Source organism: Anthonomus grandis, chromosome 15 (assembly GCF_022605725.1).
Source record: "Anthonomus grandis grandis chromosome 15, icAntGran1.3, whole genome shotgun sequence".
In the NCBI taxonomy this organism is placed as follows: Eukaryota; Metazoa; Arthropoda; class Insecta; order Coleoptera; family Curculionidae; genus Anthonomus; species Anthonomus grandis.
This window is the reverse complement of record NC_065560.1, coordinates 6,520,412-6,526,779: the sequence shown is the minus strand read 5'-3', so window position 1 is coordinate 6,526,779 and position 6,368 is coordinate 6,520,412. Positions and strand designations below refer to the sequence as shown.

At 33.9% G+C, this 6,368-nt stretch overlaps 1 long non-coding RNA gene across 1 annotated transcript; it reads right to left on the bottom strand.

Moving 5' to 3' along the window:
- Positions 1–279: 279 nt before the first annotated feature.
- On the bottom strand, positions 280–1,657 carry LOC126745125 (uncharacterized). Its single transcript, XR_007663435.1, has 2 exons — positions 1,371–1,657; positions 280–1,312 (listed from the first exon to the last, which is right to left on the bottom strand). It is a non-coding gene; the product is annotated as an uncharacterized LOC126745125 (long non-coding RNA).
- Between the last annotated feature and the right edge of the window lie 4,711 nt (positions 1,658–6,368).

The window sequence follows — 6,368 nt, the reverse complement described above, 5'->3', positions numbered from 1 at the left end:
CATCTGATAGGCATGTTCTCTTATAGTAGGTAGGCCAATATTTTGAAAAATTCATCACTTCACGCATTGACAACAAAAATACGGAAAAGCTTGGCTTTGCCTTTGACATTATGTCATAATACTCTCTAGGGACATATATACGGTCACATTTCTTTATTTTTCTCTTCATAACGCCAAAGTCTTGGTCATTGGCAAGAAATGAATGACTGCGTATGGGAAAATAATGTGTTATTTTCGAAAAACGTTTTGTGTCAGTTAGAGATAATAAGAATCTTATCATTGTATTATTCTTATTTATTATTCTTATTTTGACCTGGACAGTTGTCTGAGAAAAGGTGAAGTTCTTGGATATTTTCCCCCAAAAAATTATCCAAATAGTGATGGATCATGGAACAAACCTCGTTGGCACCTTTATTTGCCACTCCTTCATGGTAAACCTAAAATACGGATTCATTAGTTTTGAGATTCTTGATCCCAAAACAGTTGACCCATAGTTGTCTAAGGTAAAATATCTCCTGTATTGGTATATTTGGGAGTGGCAAATTTTGCATATAATCAAACGTTAAAGCAGCCAGATGGTCCCGATTCTGACAAATTTCTTTTACAGATGCAATCTTGTTATGACATTTTTTCGCTCGTCTTTTATGAACCGCGAGCTCTGCGTCGGCTGCCATTTTCGCACTATGTCCTAAAGTGGGGCTCCTGATTTTGACCCCTAATTCTTCACAAGTAATGCATGTGTCGACCAAATGGTCTTCCAAACCGTAAAGAAAAAGTGTTTTTGAAATAGTTGGCGTAGAACGCATAGGTAACTTTTAAATTCGGATGTTTTCTTCTGAGTAAATCATGCATGGTTTTAACCTCCAATCTTGCATCTAAATATTCAATATCTTTGCCTGAGTAATGAGTTCTATTTCGAGGGAAATCCATAATATGATCGTGTATTTCTTTTAAAATTTCAGGCCGTGTAGTATTGGCCTTGGGATGTTGGCCTCGTTTGTCATGAGGAGTTTCCGATCTAACAAGTAGGTCGCATAGGCGTCTTACTCGGTTTTCTGTTATGCCAAAAATGGAGATAAACGCCTTCTTGCATACGACTTTATTTTTCAATTTTGTAACGATGAAATATTTGAAAGCATAATCTCTAGGTATAGCTCCTTCTTTACGTGGTCGGTGGGTCTTCACTGCTTTTTTTTCAATAAGCTGTTGCATGAAAATATCCTGTTCATTCTTAGTTTGAAAAGAATTGATTTTACTAATACAAAATGCCAAATCATCTTGAGTAAGATTTTCAAAGTATGCCATTTTACATCTAAAATATATTAAGATATCTCACTAATGATTCATGCCAATTAGAACGAAAAACTTACGTGCAACGGGGTCCGGTAGCACGTGGCGGCAAAACTTTTTCTTTCCAGTTGATATGTTCAAACCCCTTAACTTTTGATTTCTTGATAATATTCCTTTTGTATGATTCTGGTCGCCGTTGCCTCTTTTTCAGAGGTTCTGGTCGATCTTCTATTTCACTACTTGAACTATCGGACATTTTTCGACGATATTTACGTACCAAAATAAAAAATTACGTTACGACGACTAACAGTCAACGACAAACTAAGAATGTAAACTACTAAGAATAGCCACACAGAAGAAACGTCATGATGACGCCCCCACTCTTGATAACATAAGTCATTGACTAATGTGGTTTTTGCAGTGAATTCTAAAATTGGAGTCGGTTCATTTCTATATCGGTATATTTGACTTGCGTGGTTTTTGCCTATAACGTGTAGGAATACATGACAAGCCGTTTCATGGCAAAAACGACATATTGGAAAAAATTGACTTGGTTCAGCTCAAAAAATTGAAGATGTAAAATCTGGCATGTAATCTGGATGTAAAATGAAATTATAAAAGACAGAACAGTAAAAGACATTATACATATGTAAATAGAATATGTAGTGTTCAACCAATTTTACTCAACATTATATTTTATAGTAATAAATTGCCCATTTTCAATAATGTGAAATAGAGTTGGCTTGCTTTCAGTGTACTCAATACTTAACTCTTTTTAGTGGCTTCATCCTAATTAAGTGTAATGTAAGTGAAGATCCTAATAATTGTCTTTAATGTAGTTAATTATATGATTTTTTACAATCTCTGCCTAACTGTATGTTTTTTAAAGACTTTGAATCATGAATAGAAGAGCATGATATGTTTGATTGGAATTTTTACTTCGAGAAAACCTTAAAAAGAAAAAAGTCTTTAAACCCTAAAATTCTTTGACTGGATTTTTTATAGCAATTGAGAGTTAGTTCAATTTTTTAGTAACTTAATTAAGACTTGGTTTTGAGGGTTAAATTAGTGCAGCACTATCTCTAGGATCAAAATTTTAGTTAAAGGGAGTTTTTCAGTTTAGATGAACAATTATAGAACATAACCTCTAAATCTTTAAAAGTGTTATTGTTGTTTAAAATAATAAAAATAAACCAATACTTTTTTTCAAGGCTTTAGCTTGTCCTTCTCTTCCTCTTTTTCTTGATTTAATTTACCCTGTTTAGGAAGCATCAAATTTTAGTGCGCTGCCATTTATACCGAAAAAATAGTTCTCGTGCCGCCATTTGATTCAAGTATTAAATATTTGGTACACGCGTTGTAAACGTAGCTATTAAAGAAACAATATACACATTTTATTTTTCAGAAGTAACCTCAATTTAGATAACTACTTGCTCATGGTGGATTTATGAACATTATACATTGCTTTTGCAACCACTTCATGTTCAGAAGTTAGGTTATCCTTTGAAAGTCCCGTATTAGTAAGAATGCCTTTTCTAGTCTCTAAAAGAAAAGAATATTTATCAATAAAATTTGTTGAAACATTGGAGCAATCGCAGTTATATGCAGAAAACTTACCTCATTCTAAATTCATCAAAAAATATAACTTAAAACTAAAAATTGCGGTAAATAGACAGCCATTAATTTTCGCGAATTCTCCTTAATCCACGAGGCGACCTCCCAAAATGTAAATAAAAAAGTGAACGTCAAAAGTGCAACTAACATCACTACTATCAAATTTTCAAAAAATCATATTTTATGGGGCTGATTTAAAATAGTCTATGGAAAATTTAGCTGTTAAGCCAACGATCCTCCTTCACTCCTCCGGTCTTTAACACGAACTTTATCACGAATCGATCGCCTTTTGTCGTGTATATTTTCCTTCTCTCTGCCCCCGCAGGCATCGTATTAAAGTTGACCCCGCTCATGCAGGATCTGAGCTTTTTTTTTTCCTTTCTTTCTTATCTCGCCACTCTTGATGGCCTCATGCGACCGGAATATGTGAACAAGAAGGGAGACATCGATGTACAGGAAGCCATATACCGTACCGAACGTAAGGGGCGTTAGAACAAGGTTTATATTTAGTTTTTTTCGATGTAATGCTTTGTCGGGTTTAAAAGTCTTAAATATTATAAAAAATAAATAGTATGGAGGACCTGAGGAAATTTTATTATCTTTATTTAAAAATAACGCGAAGGCTTGCATGAGACCTTTAACATATCTCGTTAATATGTCATTCGAAAAGGGAATGTTTCCAAATATACTTATTTGGTTAAGAATTATAGGCCAGTTGCTTTAACTTACTGTTTATCCAAAATACTGGAACATGCAAAACTTAAAAACTTAAAACTATTAAATTTTTTACAACTCAACATAACAAGTTTAAAACATAATTTTGATAAAATCCCATATTGTGATATGTTGGTTTTTACAGAAACTTTTAATATTGCGAATACTAATTGCTATCATATTCCTGGTTACAACCTATTTTACAATGAAGGTCTTATAATGACGTTACTTTTTTAACACATAAATTGCCAGTTTCTGGAGCAACCCTCAGCCGATTTGTTTTTTCCATTCATCGTATTACTTTTGGTCTCACTGCGGTTTATAAACCGCCTCCAATTCAAATTTCCAAATTCTTTTATTGATGGTTTAGAAATCTTCTCTTTAATAAATGCAAAGGAATATTATGAAATTTTTACTGGGGATATTAACTAAAATTTATTTAATACAAACGATATAGAAAACCCAATCGTAAATAGGTATATATTATCACTAAATTCTTTTGGGTTACAACAATTTATTGGTATTCCAACTAGGGTGACAAATGAGACCGAAACTTGCATTGACCATTTTTTTGCAAAATTTAAGCGAGATTTTTACACAATAAAGTCATTTATCCTAAATAACAGATCACTTTCCGATCATGCTACAAATTGACTCACAAGTGAGGCAAATTCAAAACACACAAAAAAATACGTATCAAATAACAGATTGTAACAAATGTCTTAATTTAATCAAAAACGAATTTCGGGTGGACATCATGGAAAGAACATATGTAGGCTTAGCAACACAGCAAAGTTTATTATAAGACATTCTAAACTCGTGTAAAATTAAAAGATCTTACAAACATAAGGCAAGAAAGATAAAAGAATGGATATCCACGGAGCTAATAATTGCTATTCGTAAGGGTGAACAAACAGTTTAGAAATTACGTAAACGATCTAAAAAAAAACCAAATTTGAATATTATAAGAACCAAATTTCGCAAAATAGAAAAAATATTTAAAAAATCTATTAAAGCATAAAGGATGCGACAAACGCAGGAACAGGCAGCAAGTATAGTAAACGCCAATGGCAAGAAATTTACATCAAATAAAGATATGCCCAACTATTGCAATAATTACTTCATAAATATTGGAAATAAATTGAAAGAAAAAATAAAGCCACCGGAGAAAACATTGTTATTACCGACATCCTAGAACCATAAAATAATTCAATATATTTAACACCGGTAAACACAAATGAAATAATAAAACATATTTCGACACTAAAAAGTAGTGCTACATCAGGAATAGATCAAATTCCAACGCGAGCCATAAAAATAGCAAATAACTTCAACTCATTTTAACAAACGGCTCAATACCAAAATATTTTAAACAGTCGATTTTCACGCCAATACATTAGAAAGGCCCTACAGCAAAAATTGAAAATTATCGCCCAATCAGCCTAAAAAAACTATTTTTCCAAAATTTTAGAAAACTGCATTGAAGATGATTTAAAAACGTTTTTGAATTTACTTGAAGTTATATCAGATAATCAATTTGGCTTTTCAAAGGGTATCAGTACGGCAGTACGGAATATAAGGTAACATCAGAAGTCACTAAAAACCTAAGCAACGGTAAAAAATGCATAGCTGTTTTTATTGATCTTGCTAAGGTCTTTGATATTGTTCCTCACAATATCCTTTTAGATACGTTAGAGCATTATGAGGTTAGAGGTCTAGCAAAAATGGTACTTCAAAGTTACTTTGAAGAGAGAGAACAATACGCTATAATTTTGTGTTATTACCAGAAATTACGAAAAATTTCTCAGTTCACTCTTTAGGACTTCTTCTTCTTCTTCTTTCAGCAACCCTTCACAGTCCACTCCTGGACATAGGTCTCCCCTATATTCTTCCATGTTTCTTTGTTCTGTGCCAGATGGGGCCATCTGTTGCCCACTTTGTTTTTGACATCATCGAGCCAGCGTAACTGTGTTCTGCCAACGCTGCGTTTATGTATGCGAGGTCTCCATTGAACGATGTGTCTTGACCATCTCAAGTCATCCTGTCGGGCGACGTGTCCTACCCAGCTCCATTTCAGGTGGGCTATGCGTGTTATGACGTCTTCAACTTTAGTTCTTTGTCTAATACTCTCCTTTGTGATATGGACTCTCAGGCTTATTCCTAGCATCATTCGCTCTATGGCTCTTTGGGTGGTCCTAAGCTTGTTAGCTGATTTAACAGTGAGTGTCATGGTTTCCATTCCGTAAGTCATCACGGGCAGTAAGCAGGCATTGAAGACCTTTCTTTTCAAATTAATTGGAATAGTTTCATTTCTCAAGACGTGTGACAGTTTACCCGTGGCTGCCCATGTCAAACGAACACGTCTGTTTATTTCGGCAGTTTGATTTTCTTTGCCCAATTTGATGCAATGTCCCAAATATACATATTCTTCGACGTTGTCAATAATTTGGTCTTCTATATGTACTTGAATAGTGTCAGGTGACATGACTTTTGTTTTATTTAAATTCATGGTTAAACCTATTCTTTTCGATTCTCTTTGAAGTTCTGCCAACATCTCCTGTAATTCTATTATATTCTGGCTAAAGAGTACTATATCATCCGCAAAGCGTAAATGGCTCAGATGTTTTCCGTCGATTTTGATGCCTCTCTCGTTTCAGTCCAGAGTTTTAAAAACATCTTCCAGTGCCAGTGTAAACAGCTTTGGGGAGATGGTGTCCCCTTGTCTTACTCCTCTTTTTATTTGAATTTTG